General features: G+C 34.5%; 1 pseudogene; it reads right to left on the bottom strand.

Moving 5' to 3' along the window:
• Window positions 1-8,651, bottom strand: part of LOC125082967 (proteasome subunit alpha type-7-like) — a 39,827-nt pseudogene extending 31,176 nt beyond the window's left edge.
• Between the last annotated feature and the right edge of the window lie 10,121 nt (window positions 8,652-18,772).

Below are 18,772 nucleotides of genomic sequence, written 5' to 3' on the forward strand. Positions count from 1 at the left end.
CTAAAAAGTGGCAAATATGCATTTAAAAAAAAAAAAACAAAAAACAAATGGTGCATGCAAAAGTGCAAAATACCTTCCAGGGACGCCTGGGTGGCTCAGTTGGTTGGACGACTGCCTTCGGCTCAGGTCATGATCCCGGAATCCCGGGATTGAGTCCTGCATCGGGCTCCCAGCTCCCTGGGGAGTCTGCTTCTCCCTCTGACCTTCTCCTTGCTCATGCTCTCTCTCACTGTCTCTCTCTCAAATAAATAAATAAAATCTTAAAAAAAAAAAAAACCTTCCAGATGATCCCAAACCAAAAAGTTTTAATGTGATCATTTTGGGGCAAGCCTAGACCTAATCACGGAGGCAAGACACAAACCTGCATTTAAATGTTTTACATTTATTAAATTAAGATAAACTGTTAAGTAAAATATGCTACTACGCTAATAATAGCTTCATAACAAAAACAACAACAACAAAAGAATACGAAATTCATCAATTAACCAAGGCAATGAACTCATTTATTACTGTGTCTGTCTCATTATTATGTTGATAAGTTGGTGGTATTTTATGGAATAAAATGGAGACACACATAATTCACAAAGAATTACATATATTTTCTAAAATTTCATCCAATGATTTGAATAAAATCACTTCTTGCAGGATTTTAATATAATTACCGTTTTACTGTGGGTGAAGCCAAATTGAACAAATGTTTTGAGTATATGTAGTTTTCACAAGTATTTTTTAAATAGGTATTTCAGTTTGAAGAAATTTTCATTCTGCTGAGGTGGAAACAACTGACATTAATTACATTTTAAAACAATATTTAGAAGCTGAGATAAAATTTCCATTCATTTTAGAACACTGGAACAGAATCTGTCCTAGATGTTCTACGTGTTCACCTAATTCCCCTTTTCTGTTCTTTATATCTACCCAGTAACAACTCACACATGTCCCCTTTTCTGGTGAATTGCCCATGACCAAATGATAGCTGCCTTGCATGCGTCGACACACTGATTCCTCCACCTCCCACCTCAGCCAACTAGTGGTTGTACAAAAGGCCAGTCCCTTGTCACAAGATGATTCTAAATCTGTGTTGTTACCTGTACTGCTGAGATCACCTTCTTGCCACCTTTTGGTCTCCTGCCTCATCCAGTTTCTCTCGCTCCCTTCCTGTGGAAAATAGAATTCAACATGTCACTTGAACAAAAATCTGCACCTGAGCCTGCTTCTAGGAGTTGTAACTTAAATTTGGATCTAATATGATAAATTATCATCACAGATAAATTTAAAATATTTTAATTTTACATATAACTTACCATTTTGATATCCCATATCCTTTTTTTTTTTCTTTAAGATTTTATTTATTTATTTGGGAGAGAAAGAGAGAGAGAGAGCACAAACAGGAGAGAGGGGCAGAGGGAGAGGAGGAAGAAGTGTCCCTGCTGAGTTGGGCACCCCGCACAGGTTTCAATCCCAGGACCCTGAGATTGTGACCTGAGCCAAAGGCAGATGCTTAACCAACTGAGCCACCCAGGCACCCCTTCACTCTTTCTTCCTTTCTTTCTTTCTTCCTTCCTTCCTTTCTTTCTTTCTTTCTTTCTTTCTTTCTTTCTTTCTTTCTTTCTTTCTTTCTTTCTCTTTCTTTCTTTCTTTCTTTCTCTTTCTTTCTTCTTTCTCTTTCTTTTGAGTTTATTTATTTATTAGAGAGAGAGAATGAGAAAGAGAGATCATAAGTAGGCAGGCAGAGAGAAAGGGGGAAGCAGGTCAGAGCAGAGATCCTGACATGGGGCTCAATCCCAGAACTCTGAGATCATGATCTAAGCCCAAGGCAGAGGTGCAACCCACTGAGCAACCCAGATACTGCCCCCCTTCACTGTTTCTCAAAGCAACATATAGATCTATAAAGGAAGGTAAAAAATAATCATATTTACATATCACACCTATTACATCTTGTCCTAAGATGTACAACTGTTTAAGATTTCAGTTTCCTGTTAATAGCAACAGTTGATAATAGTGTCCTAAATGGTGAGAACCTCTGCAACAACTAAATGAAACATGAAAGACATTTAAAAAGGATTCCCAGTGTAAGAAATGGAACCATGCTTATAGTTAGATTCCCTGAAGAAAATGCCACTTGAGATGACATTTTTTAAATGAATAGGTGGAAATTTTACAATTCTGATATAATAACTGAGATAAGGAGGGAATTTGCCATGGAACTCAGGATGCACATGGGATGCTTTTCTATAATAATTTAGAATAAAAAATGACTAGATTTGACAGACACACCTAAGTTTTAAAAATAAATCAAGTTATTTTTCTGAAGTTTTTGACTTACACTGTATTTTTCAGGAGACTATGGTTAAAGGAAAAGTTAGAGACTGAGATTTTGGTGACCTAGCATCCTGTTCTAATTTTCTTATATACTTCTATGCTCTCAGGCAAATCAATGTCTCAAAGGCAACCAGGAAGAACGCTGCCTACCACATCCAGGGCCATCTCCTATGTATGAGTGAGATGTGGGTGATTGTATCATTTGAAATGTATCAGAATTGCCAAAACTGCACCAAATTGGCTATATAATAAAAACAATCAATTGCATATGTGTTATTCAGAAATACAAAAAATGCCAATAATTTTTTATGACTCTGGTTCACACATTTATCCCTGTCGTCATGGCTTCAATCATATGAATGTCTTAGACTTTAAGGCTACTGTCACACCTATATGTCTACAGAACCACAGGGTATTCAAAGATCTGCCATCTCTCAAGAGATACGCTATCATAAAACATCTCATGAATTTATTATATCAAATTACATTTCACTTATTTTCAGTTCTTTCCAAAACAGGTTAGAAACAATTTTTTTTTTCCTTCATATAGTTTCTTGAATTTATCTAAATTTACTCTCACTGGTTATGGTTTCCTTCAAAATTTTTAATAAAAGCACAGAAAACCCCTTTATAAAGAGGTTTGAGTATATAGTAAATCAAATAGTGAAATATTACAATTTTTAGAAGATGTTTAAAATAATCAGGTATGCCCCAGAAATGAGATTTGAATGAATGAATCTTAGTATAGAGTTGATTCAAAGAAAAAGCAGACATATAATTTGCAGGTCTTTCATTGGCCTAGAATTCAGTACATTTTAAATAAGAGATTCTCTGCTATAAGTGTGTTTCAATGAGGTTAGTTCATGAATGGGGAAAAAATTGGCTTGGATCATAAATATTAAAAAAAAAAATTTTTGCCCATTTGAAGCCATTCAAATCCACAGGGAATTAGCCACATTTTCATTATTTTAATGACCAAAAACACAGTGATGTTTATTACTCCTAAGCTCAATATGCCCAATGTTATTGAACTTGTCCTCTCACACTGAGATTATTGCCTTTAAGGTGTATTATTTCTGTCATACTACTTTCACATAAGTCAGTACAACACCTTATTTTCTGCAAAAGGAAGAATTCTTTCTAATGTTCAACTTCTATGAAAGAATATCTTAAATACTAAGAAGATACTTCCATTATTGCATCTAAAACAATATTGCTTATCATGAATTTAAATGTCCAGGGATATATGTTGAGTAAGTAATTCTTAACTTTTCTGACTTATAGAATTTTATCCATGTGCCCTTTGACTGTATTGGTGATTTTTTTAAATTAACATATAATGTATTATTTTTTTCAGGGGCACAGGTCTGTGAATCATCAGTCCTACACAATTCACAGCATTCATCATAGCATATACCCTTCCCAATGTCTATCACCCAGTCAAACTATCCCTCCCACACCAGCAGCCCTCCATTTGTTTCCTGAGATTAAGAGTTTCTTATGGTTTGTCTCCCCCCCAGTCCGATCTTGTTTCATTTTTTCCCTCCCTTCCCCCTATAAACCCCCACACTGCCTCTCAAATTCCTCATATCAGAGAGATCATGTGATAATTGTCTTTCTCTGATTGAATTATTTTGCTTAGCATAAAACCCTCTAGATCCATCCACGTCATTGCAAATGGCAAGATTTTGTGGGTTTTTTTTAATGACTTCATAGTAGTCCATACACACACACACATGCATACACACACACACACACACACACACACGCACACACATATATGCCACACACACATATATGGGACATCTTCTTTATCCATTTTATCCATTCATCTGTTGACAGACATCTGGGTTCTTTTTATAGTTTGTCTACTGTGGACATTGTTGCTATAAACATTTGGGTGCATGTGCCCCTTTGGATCACTACATTTGTATCTTTAAGGTAAATACCCAGCAGCACGATTGCTGGGTCATAGGATAGCTCTATTTCCAACTTTTTGAGGAACCTCCATATTGTTTTCCCAAGTGGCTGCGCCCGCTTGCAATCCCACCAACAGTGTAGGAGGGTTCCCCTTTCTCCACATCCTTGCCAACATCTGTCATTTACATTAATTTTAGCCATTCTGACTGGTGTAAGGTAGTATCTCACTGTGGGTTTGATTTGTATTTCCCTCATGCCAAGTGATGTTGGCTTTTTCATGTGTCAGTTGGCCATTTGGATGTCTTCTTTGCAGAAATGGCTGTTCATGTCTTCTGCCCATTTCTTGATTGGATTATTTGTTCTTTGGGTGTTGAGTTTGATAAGCTCTTCATAGATTTAGCATACTAGCCATTTATCTGATATGTTATTTGCCAATATCTTCTCCCATTCTGTCAGTTGTCTTTTGGTCTTATTGACTATTTCCTTTGGAGTGCAAAAGCTTTTGATCTTGATGAAGTACTAATAGTTCATTTTTGCTTTTGTTTCCCTTACTTCTGAAGATGTGTCTGGAAAGAAGTAGCTATGGTCAAGGTCAAAGAGGTTGCTGCCTATGTTCTCCTCACACTGAGGATTCTTGTCTCACACTGGGGTCTTTCATCCATTTTTTGTCTATTTTTGTGTGTGGTATATGGAAATGTTCCAGTTTTTCTGGTGTTCCTTACCTTAGGGGAAAAGTTCTCAGTTTTTCCCCATTCAGAATGATATTTGCTCTGGGTTTTAAATAGATGGCTTTTATGATATTGAGGTATGTAACCTTTATGCCTATACTGAAGAGTTTTGATCAGTAAAGGATGCTGTGCTTTGTCAATGTTTTTTCAGCATCTATTGAGAGTAGCATGTGGTTCTTGTTCTTTTTTTTATTAATGTATTGTAACACACTGATTGATTTTTGGATGTTGAACCAGCCTGGCAGGCCAGAAATAAATCCCACTTAGTTGTGGTGAATAATCCTTTTAATATACTGTTGGATCCTATTGGATAGTATTTTGGTGAGAATTTTTGCATCCATCTTCATCAGGGATACTGGTCTGTAATTCTCCTTTTTGATGGGGTCGCTGTCCAGTTTTGGGATCAAGGTAATGCTGGCCTCATAGAATGCATTTGGAAGTTTCCTTCCATTTCTATTTTCTGGGACAGTTTCAGGAGAATATGTATTAATTAATTCTTTAAATGTTTGGTATAATTCCCCTGGGAAGCCATCTGGCCCTGGGCTCTTGCTTATTGGTAGATTTTTGATGACTGCTTCAATCTCCTTACTGGTTATGGGTCTGTTCAGGTTTTCTATTTCTTCCTGGTTCAGTTTTAGTAGATTATGTGTCTCTAGGAATGCATCCATTTCTTCCAGATTGTCAAATTTGCTGGCGTAGAGTTGCTCAAAATATATTCTTATAATTGTTTGTATTTCTTTGGTGTTGTTTGTGATCTCTCCTCTTTCATTCATAATTTTATTAATGTGGGTCCTTTCTCATTTCTTTTTGATAAGTCTGGCCAGGGGTTTATCAATCTTATTAATTTTTTCAAAGAACAAGCTTCTAGTTTCATTGATCTGTTCTACTGCCCTTTGCTTTCTATTTCATTAATTTCTGCTCTGATTTTTATTATTTCTCTTCTCCTGCAGGGTTTAGACTTTCTTTGATGTGCTTTCTCCAGCTCTTTTAGGTGTAGGGTTAGGTTATGAACTTGAGACCTTTCTTGTTTCTTGAGAAAGGCGTGTATTGCTGTATACTTTCCCTCAGGACTGCCTTTGCTGTGCCCCAAAGATTTTGAATAGCTCTGTTTTCATTTTCATTCATTTCCATGATTTTTTTTTTAATTCTTCTTTAATTTCCTGGTTGATCCATTCACTATTTATTAGGATGCTCTTTAGCCTCCATGTATTTGAGTTCTTTCCAACTTTCATTTTGTGATTGAGTTCTACTTTCAAAGCATTGGTCTGAAAATATGCAGGGAATGATCCCAATCTTTTGGTATCAGTTGAGACCTGATTTGTGACCAGGATGTGCTCTATTCTGGAGAATGTTCCATGTGCACTAGAGAAGAATGTGTATTCTGTTGCTTTGGGATGAAATGTTCTGAATATATCTGTGATGTCCATCTGGTCCACTGTGTCATTTAAAGCCTTTATTTCCTTGTTGATCTTTTGCTTGGATGATCTGTCCATTTCAGTGAGGGAGGTATTAAAGTCCCTTACTATTGTTGTTATTGTTGATGTCTTTATTTGCTTTTGTTATTAATTGGTTTATATAATTGGCTGCTCCCATGTTAGGGGAATATTTAAAATTTTTATTTCTTCTTGTTGGCAGACCCTTTAAGTATGATATAGTGTCCTTCCTCATCTCTTATTATAGATGGCATAAAATCTAATCTTTGGCTTAAAATATAATTTATCTAATGTAAGAATTGCCACCCCAGCTTTCTTTTGATGTCCATTAGCATGGTAAATTGTTTTCGACACTCTCACTTTAAATCTAGAGGGTCTAAAATGAGTTTCTCGTAGACAGCATATTGATGGATTATTTTATTTTTAATTTTTATTTATTTATTGTTTTTTCCATTCTGATACCCTATGTCTTTTAATGGGGTTATTTAGCCCATTTACATTCAGGGTAACTATTGAAAGATATGAATTTAGTGACATTGTATTTCCTATAAGGTGACTGTTACTGTATATTGTCTCTGTTCCTTTCTGGTCTGTTACTTTTAGGCTCTCTATTTGCTTGGAGGGCCCCTTTCAATATTTCCTGCAGTGCTGGTTTGGTGTTTGCAAATTCTTTTTTTTTTTTTTTATTTCTTTTCAGTGTAACAGTATTCATTGTTTTTGCATCACACCCAGTGCTCCATGCAATGCATGCCCTCCATAATACCCACCACCTGGTTCCCCCAACTTCCCACCCCCCGCCCCTTCAAAACCCTAAGGTTGTTTTTCAGGGTCCATAGTCTCTCATGGTTCCCCTCCCTTTCCAATTTCTCTCAGCTCCCTTCTCCTCTACAACTGATGACTTTATGGTCCACATTGTTTTAGAAAGTATTTCATGTTTTTCTAAAAGACCATCATGCCAACTGTGTATACCATGTTGATTTCAGCCATTCAGATAAAAGACCTCCTTTCATTTTGTTACAAGGTGAAAGACCACCAAAATTAATATTGATTATGCCATACAAAATATACTTAAAAAAAATTAAGTAGGCTCTATGCCCAGTGTGTAACCCAACCCAGAGCTTGCACTCATGACTCAGAGATCAAGAACTAAACTGAGATCAAGAGTTGGACACTTAACCATCTAAGCCACATAAGTGTCCCCAACATAAACTTTAAATCAGACCATCCTCAAGCATACACTATAACACTATACGCTATAACATAATGGAAATCCATTCAGCTGCTTTAGCATGATATAGTAAACATTGGATTTTGTGGAGAAACTATTCTGGCGTTTTGGGTTGGTTAAGCCTTTTATGTTTATTATCCACTTGAACCTTAACCAGAAACACTAAGGTATTACTTTTCATATTTTGTATGGGAAGAAAGAGGGTCTCAGAGAAGTTAAGCATTAAGTATCTTACCTAAACTTATGTATCTGGGGGCACCTGGGTGGCTTAGTGGGTTGTGCCTCTGCCTTCGGCTCAGGTCATGATCTCAGGGTCCTGGGATCAAGCCCCGCATTGGGCTCTCTGCTCAGCAGGGAGCCTGCTTCCCCCTCTCTACCTGCCTCTTTGCCCTTGTGATCTCTCTTTCTCTCTTTCTGTAAAAACAAACAAACAAACAAACAAACAAACAAACAAAAAACAAAAAACAAAAAAACTTAAAAAAATAAAAATTAAATTATGTATCTAAAATTTGTAGGAAAATGCATGTAAATTAAAATTGCTATTTCTTCCATTATACCACTCTTCAATATGTTCCTTATCTTAATGAAAGTGTATAATCAGAAATACTTCACCTAATATACCATAAGTTTTTTAGTGGAGTAAAGATATGGTATATTTTATTACCCCACGAAAAATTAGTGGTTGCCATCTTCCTTATTGTATACAGGCTGAAAAATTGTAATGTTTTACTGGTAATAATTGCTTGATGCTGTTTTGTAACTTGGAGCTCAAATTGTCCCTCTCTCTAACTGAATGGAATTTTTCCACTTATGGCTTAAGTGAAATATACCAGATTGTGGAGTACTAGTCTAAATTTGCATGTGACTTTAGGACATGTCCAAATATATATCCTGTGAGCAACTCAAACCTTGATAATCTTGGTAGTCCTGAACACTTACTGCATTTTCTTTCCTTTCAATCATCTTCACTGTGTTAAATGCAGAGCTGACACCAACAGTATAGCCAAAACCATTGCCCATTCTATATGATTAGTATTCAGATCATAGTAGTTATGGAATATTTTGAATATCACCTTTCAGGATTTGTTCCATTAATAAAATAACTAAAAAATGAACACATATATTTCAATTTTTTTTAAGTTTTTCTTTTAATCATTTCAAATGAATTTCCAATTCTTGCGGGACTGCATATAAATAAATCAGTATTCTGACTTCTTCTCTTCACTTTTATTTTTTCTCCCCCTGGATTCGCTATTTTTATTTTCATTACTTTTTAAATATTTGTATTCATTTGAGAAAGAGAAAGGGAGAGAGTGAGGGGGAAAGATGGAGAGAATCTTCAAGCATTCATTGGGCGAAGCCCACCCCATTTGGCGATTTATCCCACAACCCATGAGATCATGACCTGAGACAAAACCAAGTCAGACACTCAACCAACTGAGCCACCTAGGCACCACAACCTCCCACACTCTGGCCCAGGATTCACTACTTAATAGTTAGATAATAATAGATTCCTAATTAGTGTTCTTATCTCTCTCTCTCTCCCTTTTTTTTTTTCCTGTTACATGGTCCATCTTACCTACTTTGTGAAGGACAGTCTGACAAACCTTTATTCATGCTTATTCAAAATACGTAATTTAATATTTTTATCTCAGCCTTTCATGTCTTCTATAATATAGCCCCAACATGTATTTCCATTATTATTCTTCATTATTACCCTTCTATATCTCTGCATTGATTGATTAACTCTCCTTTTTGCAATAAGCCTCCCATGTTTTTATGTCTGTGTCTGTGATGCTTCCTCCACCTTCCATGCTGTTAACCTAAATACCCATGTATTCAAATTCTACCTAACTTTAAATACAAAGTTCAAATTCTACTGAATTGGTGACACCTTTCTTTGCTCCCTCTTTTGGTAGTAGTTTTGTCTCTTAATTTCTATGATTCCTGTATAACCATCCTTTGAGGTACTTATTACATTTGCAGTTCCAGTTCCAGTGCCATTTCGGTTATCTATGTTGTAGCCTAAATCTATTGCATAATGAAGGACATCCTCCATTAGACTCTAAGCACTGGACCCTGATTTTATATATATATATATATATATATATATATATATATATATATATATATATATATATAATGTTTCAGGTGTACAAGATAATGATTCAGCACTTCCATACACTTGGTGCTCATCACAAGTGCATTCCTTTATCACCATTGCTTGTTTAACCAGTTTCCCCACCGACCTCCCCTTTGGCAACCATTAGTTTGTTCTCTATAGTTAAGAATCTATTTCTTAATTTGCCTCTTTCTCTCTTTTTTTTCCCTTTTGCTTATTTGTTTTGTTTTTTAAATTCTTATAGCATTTGTATTTGTTTTCTCTGACTGACTTAATTCTTTTTTTTTTTTTTTTACATTTACAGCCCTGTATTTATTGGAAAAATCTGTGTATTAGTGGACCCGTGCTGCTTAGACCCATGTTGTTTGGGATCAACTGTATTTCCTGAGATCCAGCAAAAAACACAGTTACCTGTCCTGTGTCATGGAGGAGGGATGGGGAGTGAGCTAGGGGAAGATTCTCAGAAACAGACAGTGCTAAGTTATCTCTTAGTGTATCTTTCCAGTTTTACCTTAATCCTGTTTACCCGAATGAGGACCAGCTGTTGGTTGGTGTGGCGTGGGCCAGTGGGAACAGGGAAGTCTCTAGGTTAGATCTGGACTGCTGGGACATGGGACACAAGAAGGTTCTGTGGGCAATGGCAACTTGATTTTCTCTGCCCCTCCCAGAGGCATGGAAAGTTTGGGTGACTGAGGAATGACTGACTTATTTCTCATAGCATAATACTCCTTCACTCCAACCATACGATTACAAAAGGCAAGATTTCATTCTTTTTATGGATGAATAATATCCCATTGCATATATATATATATACCACTTTTTCTTATCAATTCATCAGTCAATGGACATTTGGGCTCTCTCTATAACTTAGTTATTATAGATAATACTGCCATAAACATAGAGGTGAATGCATTTCTTTGAATAAGTACTTTTGCATGCTTTGGGTAAATACCTACTAGTGCAAATTCTGGATCATACTTTAGCTCTATTTGCAACTTTTTGAGGAACATCCATAGTTTTCCAGAGTGGCTGCACCAATTTGCATTCCCACAGACAATGAAAGGTGATTTCTTTTTCTCCACATCCTCACAAATGCTTGTTGTTTCTTGTGTTTTTTATTTTTGTCATACAAACAGGTGTGAGGTGATATCTCATTATAGTTTTTTATTTGAATTCTCCTAATAATCAGTAATGTTGAGTATCTTTTTCATACATCCATTGGTCATCTGGATGCTTTCTGGAAAAATATCTCTTTATGTGTTCTGTCCATTTTTTTTAATTGGAATTGGGTTTTAGGTGTTGACTTGTATAAGTTCTTTATATATTCTTGATACTAACCCTTTATTGGATATCTCATTAGCAAATATCTTTTCCCATTTTGTATGTTGCCTTTTAGTTTTTTAAGTGTTTCCTTTGCTGTGCAGAAGCTTTTTATTTTGATGAAGTCCCAATAGTTTATTTTTGCTTTGGTTTCTCTTGTCTCAGGAGACATATCTAGAAGGAAGCTGCTACAGCCAATGTCAAAGAGGTTACTGCCGGTATTCTTCTCCAAGATTTTAATGGTTTAAAGTCTCATATTTAGGTATTTAATCCATTTTGAATTTGTTTTTGTGTTTGGTATAAGAAATTGGTCCAGTTTTATTCTTTTGTTTGCTGCTGTCCAGCTTCCCTAATACCATTTGTTGGTGAGACTCTCTTCTTGCTTTTGGATATTCTTTCCTGCTTTGTTGAAGATAAGTTGGCCATATCTTGTGGGCTCGTTTTTGAGTTTTCCATCCTGTTATATTAATTTATGTGTCTAATTTATGTCAATACCATACTGTTTTAATTACTACATCTTTGTAATATGACTTGAAGTCTGGAATTGTGATGTCTCCAGCTTTGCTTTTCATTCTTGAAGTTACTTTGGTTATAGGGCATCTCCTATGGCCCCATCAATTTTAGAATTCTTCGTTTAGCTCTGTGAAAAATGCTGATGGTATTTTGATAGGGATTGCATTAAATGTGTAGATTACTTTAAGTACTATAGACATTAAATATATATATATATATATATATATATATATATATATATTTTTTTTTTTTTTTTTTCTGGGGCACCTGGTGGCTCATTGGGTTAAGTCTCTGCTGTCAGCTCAGATCATGATCTCAGGGCCCTGGGATTGAGCCCCACACTGGACTCTCTGCTTGGCAGGGAACCTGATTCCCCTCTCTCTCTGCCTGTCTCTCTGCCTACTTGTGATCTCTGTCAAATAAATAAATATTTGTTAATATATTTTTTGCTTCTAATCCATGAGCATGGAAAGTTTTTCCATTTCTTTGTGTCATCTTCAGTTTCTTTCAACAGTATCATATAGTTTTCAGAGTACAGACATTTTACCTCTTGGTTAGTTTTATTCCTAAGTATTTTATTGGTTTTGGTGCAATTGTAAATTTCATTGATTCCTTCGTTTCTCTTTCTGCTGCTTTACATTTGGTGTAAAGAAATGCAGCAGATTTCTGTGCCTTGATTTTGTGAATTTACTGCATTCATTTATCAGGGTTAGCAGCTTTTTTTGTAGAGTCCTTTGAGTTTTCTTTCCTTTTCTTTTTTAAAAATACTTAGTTAATTTAGAGGAGGAAGGGACAGATGGTGAGAGAGAATCCCAAAGCAGAATCTTCAGTGAGAGTGGAACACGGTGTGGGGCTTGATCCCAGGACCCAGAGATCATTATATGAGCAAAAACTAAGGAGTCAGTCACCTGACCAACTCAGCCACCCAGGTTCCCCAAGTTTTCTATATAGCATACCTCAGCATCTTCAAATAGTGAAGATTTCACTTCTTCCTTGCTGTTTTGGATGCCTTTTATTCCTTTTTGTTATATGATTCCTGTGGCTAGGAATCTCAATACTATGTTGAATAGAAGTGGTGAGAGTGGACATCTCTGTCTTGTTCCTGACCATAGAAGAAAAGTTCTCAGTTTTTCCTTATTGTGTATGATATTCACTGTGGGTTTTTTGTATATGGCCATTATTTTGTTGAAGTATGTTCCCTCTAACCCTACGTTGCTTGAGCGTTTTTATCATGAATGGATGTTGTACTTTGTCCAATGCTTTTTCTGCATCTATTGGAAAGATCATATATTTCTTATCCTTTCTTTTACTAATGTGAGGTATCACAGTAGTTGATTTTCAAATATTGAACCACACCCCCATCCAGGAAAAAATCCCACTTAAACATGGTGAATTATTTTTAATGTATTTTAAAATTTGGTTTACTTGTATTTTACTGAGAATTTTTATATCAATGTTAATCAGAGGTATAGGCCTGTAGTCCTCTTTTTCTGATGGTGTCTTTACATGGTTTTATATCAGGGTAATGCTGACCTCATAGAATGAATTAGGAAGTGTTTTTCCTTTTCTATTTTTTTGGAATAGTTTGAAAGAATAGGTATTAAGTCTTCTGAAATGTTCAGTAGAATTTCCAAAATGTCCAGTAGAATTTAAAGTAGATAGCCTGTGAAGCTATCTGGCCCTGAACTTTTATTTGTTTGGGAGTTTTTAAATTACAGATTCAATTTATTTGCTATTATCTTGTTTTGGTTTTGGTAGTTTATGTTTCTAGGTATTTCTCTATTTCTTTCAGGTTGTCCAATTTGTTGACATATAGTTTTTCATAATATTATCTTATTTGCCTTTATATTGTCTCTTATAATTCTCTTTATATTGTCTTTTAATTGTTCTTATAATTGTTTTCTGTGCTGTTGACTGCTATTTCTCAAATCTCATTTGTAATTTTATTTAAGATTTTTTTTTAATTTATTTGACAAAGAGAGATCACAAGTAGATGGACAGGCAGGCAGAGAGAGAGAGAGGGAAGCAGGGTCCCTGCTGAGCAAAGAACCCCATGCAGGACTTAATCCCAGGACCCCAAGATCATGATCTGAGCCGAAGGCAGCGGCTTAACCCACTGAGCCACCCAGGCGCCCTTTAATTTTATTTATATAGGTCTATTTTCTTTTTGAAAAGTCTGGCTACAAGTTTACCAATTTTATTGATATTTTCAAAGAACCAGCTCCTGGTAGCATTGATTGGTTCTACTGCTTTTTTAGTTTCTGTATCTTTTATTTTGGCTTTAATCTTTATTATTTCCTTCCTTCTGTTGGCTTTAGGCTTTATTTAATTTGTTTGTTTGTTTGTGTTTTGTTTTGTTTTGTTTTCTAGCTCCTTTACATGTAAAGTTAAGAAGCTTATTATATTTTTTTTCTTGTTTCTTGAGGTGGGCCTATATTGTTATATACTTCCCTTTTAGGATTGCTTTTGAGGCATCACAAATATTTGGGACCATTGTGTTTTCATTTTCATTTGTGTCCATGTATTTTTGTTAATTCTTTTTTGATTTCTTAAGTGACCATTCATTATTTAGTAGCATGTTGTTTAACCTTGATGTATTTGTGATCTTTCCAAAATTTTTCTGGTGGTTGACTTCTAGCTTCACAGTGTTGTGGTCAGAAAAGATGCATGATATGATTTAAATCTCACTGTATTAAAGTCTATTTTGTGATCTAATATGTAATCTGTTCTGGAAAATATTCCACATATACTTGGAAAAAATGTGCATTCTGCCATTTTAAAATGGGATGTTCTTAATTTATCTGTTAAGTCCATCTGGTCCAGCGTGACACTCATAGCCATTGTTTCCTTGTTTATTTTCTATTTAGATGATCTGCCTATTGATGTAAGTAAGGTGTTAAATTTCCCTACCATTATTGTGTTATTAATCATTAGTTGCTTTATCTTTGTTATTGTTTTATACATTTGGGTGCTTTCTTTATTTGTGAATTGTTATTCTGAGTTGTCTGAAAAGGGTTCAAAGGTGTCTTACATTTTCTTATTACTTCATTCCATTATATTTACCCATTGTTTTTCTATGCATCCCTTCCTCTACCAGAACCACTGGGGCTCCCAAAATACAGCATTAAAGAACAAACAAAAATGAAACATGAAAGAAATAATTATGTTTATAATGTTCACTCGTAAATTTTTTGTTGTTTTTTATCACAGTTTAAGAAACTAGCAAATTACTTTTATGCCATAGTGACCCTGTATTAGGCACTCACCTATACAAATTGCACACAAATCTGTAATGTGAACTCAAATGATGCTGAGAAACTTATCATGTGAAATTTGCTAAAAGGCAGATTCAGATTGTTCTTTGTAATATAGGCATACTTTTTATTAATAAAAGAATAAATAAACATTGTGTAACTCTCATCATTACTTGATAAGACCGAAATTATAGTTTTAACCCTGTAAAGACCTAATTTTGTCATTGTACATATGAATACTAAAATATAAGATTACACTATATATTTTACTCCAGTTCAATGAAAGTAGATGAAAAAATCACCAAGGCCACAAACATTTTATGAAGACCATTGTTTTTACAGTATGCTCTAAAAGCCAACAAAAGTCATGTTTTAGGGTATTGCAATAGTCCAGACATAACATGATGAGAACATAAGAAATAATGCCATTTAGAAAGAAGAAAAAAGATACAGAGAAGAAAAAAAAATTCTTTTAAGATGATCATGAAGCCCATAATATTCTAAGTCTAAAACCAAATACTACCAAGGTAGGATTCAAAAGAAAATAACTAATCTACGTAAAAGAAAAGGGGTTTTTCATATTGCTCAAAAATATAGTATTTTAAACATTCATTCAGTTAGTTTTTTTTTTTTGTAGCTGTCTTTATTTAAGCAAAAAAAGAAACCACTTGATTTTTTAATAGAGCCTAGAATTTTAATATATAATACTTTGACCCCTCAAATAACCTACATATGATATTCAATTCTTTTTTTTTAAGATTTTATTTATTTATTTGACAGACAGAGATCACAAGTAGGCAGAGAGACAGGCAGAGAGAGAAGAGGAAGCAGACTCCCCGCAGAGCAGAGAGCCCGATGTGGGGCTCCATCCCAGAACCCTGGGATCATGACCTGAGCCGAAGGCAGAGGCTTTAACCCACTGAGCCACCCAGGCACCCCTCAATTCTTAATATATTAGCTAAAAAACAGTGACATTAATGTAGCCATGTTACTGGGGGAAAGCATCAATACACCTAACTCATTTCCAGTTCTTGTGGAAGGCTTTTCACTAGCCTGTGGCATTTAATAGTTTTTGGACTGGCCTTGGTTTCAAGACAATTCAATCAAATTGACTTTTTATTTGAACAATATTTTCCTCACTGGTAGTTGAGAATAAAGTGATTTTATGATGGTGAAATGTTCTAATATACTGTATGTAGTTGAAACCCTATAAAACTCCCAATTTTTCTATAAATGTACTCTATTTAAAAATAAAAAACATTACGGTGTTTATATCTGTTAAGTTCATACAGAAGGGTGGGGAAAAATGCCTGTCCCCAGGGTGACAGGATGTGACTGACACACTTTGTAATAGAAGAAAAGTTGTTACTTGGGAGAACTATGAAAGTTTTCACACTCATACCAGGTTGCTTTGGACCTTGCCCTAGAAAGAAACATACCTACTGGAAAGATAATTTTAATTATATCATATTATTATTATTATGAATTATGTTATTAATTTTCTGTCTCAGTGGGAAAAGAATCATTATAAATACAGATCAATTATTAAATTTGAGATTAAAAAAATCAAGATATTCTCAAGAAAGTATTTTTAGAATTGGTGACAGAGGTCAGTCTGAGCACAAATAAAGTCTCTCACTATATATTTCTATTCTATCTTTGTATTTTCATGTGTTAAGAATCAAAACAAACTGTTTGATTCTTAAATATAACTTCACTAATGATAAATCTGGTTTGGTTGCCTCATATAGCTGCTGCTGAAGAGGCTAATTCAATTTATTCCTTATTTTCCTCTCTAGGTAATGGTCAGAGACCATTATGTGATAATTCAGAAAAATCATCACATACTAGCATCTGCCACTTTAATAAGCCAGGAAATTTATAGGTTTTCTTATGTTTTAGGCTTCCATTAGTTTATTGATTTTACCTACAAATTCTGACAATTATCAAGAATTCTTAATACTTAACATATCTTATAATTGCTTCTTAGAATCACTCCAATCATATCACTCTTCCTTTATTTAAGTTATTCCATCTAAATTTGGAGCAAACAGCTATATCTTTTATTCTTCCAGGGAACCTAAAAATCTCAGACTCAGATGAAATTCTAGGGCTAAACCATCTGCTGAAATATCAGTTCCATTAGTTCTCTGAATTCATAATTTAAGAACTGTAAGTAGAAAAAAAATGGTTGATTAGAGATGCTGAAATAACACTGAATAGGGTAAACATCTTCAGTTTTAGAAAATCAAATCACAACTTTTGATTGTGGATTTTAAAAAGTACTGTGACATATTTTTATGGAGTAAGTTGTCACAATTTGGATATGTTTAAAGGCAATCAATGTCTACATAGTGAAACAACTCAATACACATTCACTGAGCACTTACATAGTCTGTTGTGGTCCATTCTCCATAAAACAATGACTTATTTTTTCATAGAGGAAGGAACTGTAGTTCCAAGAGATAGGAAAGAAAAATAAGATATTCCCATGTCTCACAGGCAATATTTAAAAGAATGAGAAAAAAAAAAAACTTTGATTTTTTAAAAATGAAATCCACAACCTTTGGGTTTTTCAAGATTTCCTTTCACATTGGAATAAGTGAGAAGACCAGATATCATGAAAGCTTTGAAACTCTCACACAAATGAGCTGGTCGATTATAACATCTCTTCAAATAGCATTTAAGTTGTGCTGCAAAATCATGTCTGTAGCAAAATATCATAATACGAAAAATATCAGCAATTATCTTAAGAAACATAGAAAAGATTATCTAAAAATGGAATCACTATTAATACGGTAACATGCGTACAAAAGTCCCCATATATTATTGTCTATCTCTTAAAGGACCATGAACATATATAAAGCATATAACCAAAACACATGTATTCTCTTGTTTCACACATCAGGGAACAGTCTAGAAGACCCCTGTGTGTATATGTGTATTTCATCTGGAAGTATTTTCCTGTTCTCTACTTTCTCCTTCCTTTTATCCTCAAGCCATGTGTATCTGAATGGCAGATCAAAGGTCTAGAAGTTATTATTTTCACTTGGTACTATTAAAATTTCATTTTAAGTATTTTCATGCTGATACCCCTACCAAAAAAAAAAAAATCTTTTATATATAACTCACAGGCAACAAACTGTTAATTTAAACTTGACATGTTATTAGCTACTTGAACATAGATACACATATTTGTCCACAAGAATAAATTGAAAAAATGGGGCCATATTTCAAAAATAAGATAAAGGGAAAATTCACACTACATGTAATATACAAAACACAGACTCATGTAAACAAAACTTAAGCAACATAATCAAATTACATTTTATAAACATATGACACAGTAGAAGGTATAAATTTGAACCATGATTACTATCACAGGGTTTCTCCCATACTCTTGGATAGTTACAAAGTAATCTGACATAATAAGAATTGAACCTTCCTATAGTCAACCCTCAGAGACCAACTGTTGTTCACTCACATCTTGCAAAGTGGTATTAGAAAATATATTTGCTTGGGCTTTTACTCTGTTTTATTTGTGAATAAGAATTACAATAAGAACTATGAATGGTTTGATTCCCAAGTAAGAGACTGATTCCCTGAAATTCTGTCTACTTGTGGACCCACATTTTTTTTTGTTTTTTTTTTTGTTTCTGTTTTTTTTTTTTTGACCATACTATAAAATCTTTTTTTAAATGCCATCATCTTTTCCACAAAGGAACAAGCATTTAATTTTATCCATGAGACATTAGCCAAAAACCAGGACCAATGAAATTTGAAAAATGTTCAGAAGTCCTTTTTCCTCAGCTTTGTAAACTGTGAAATGAATGATTGTCCAGTGCCAGTTTGCAAAATAATTTCTTTACAAATGATTGTATTTTGTGTGCAGAGCCGAGACCACCAGTATATCACAATCTGGTTAAAAACAA

Source organism: Lutra lutra, chromosome 13 (assembly GCF_902655055.1).
Source record: "Lutra lutra chromosome 13, mLutLut1.2, whole genome shotgun sequence".
In the NCBI taxonomy this organism is placed as follows: domain Eukaryota; kingdom Metazoa; phylum Chordata; class Mammalia; order Carnivora; family Mustelidae; genus Lutra; species Lutra lutra.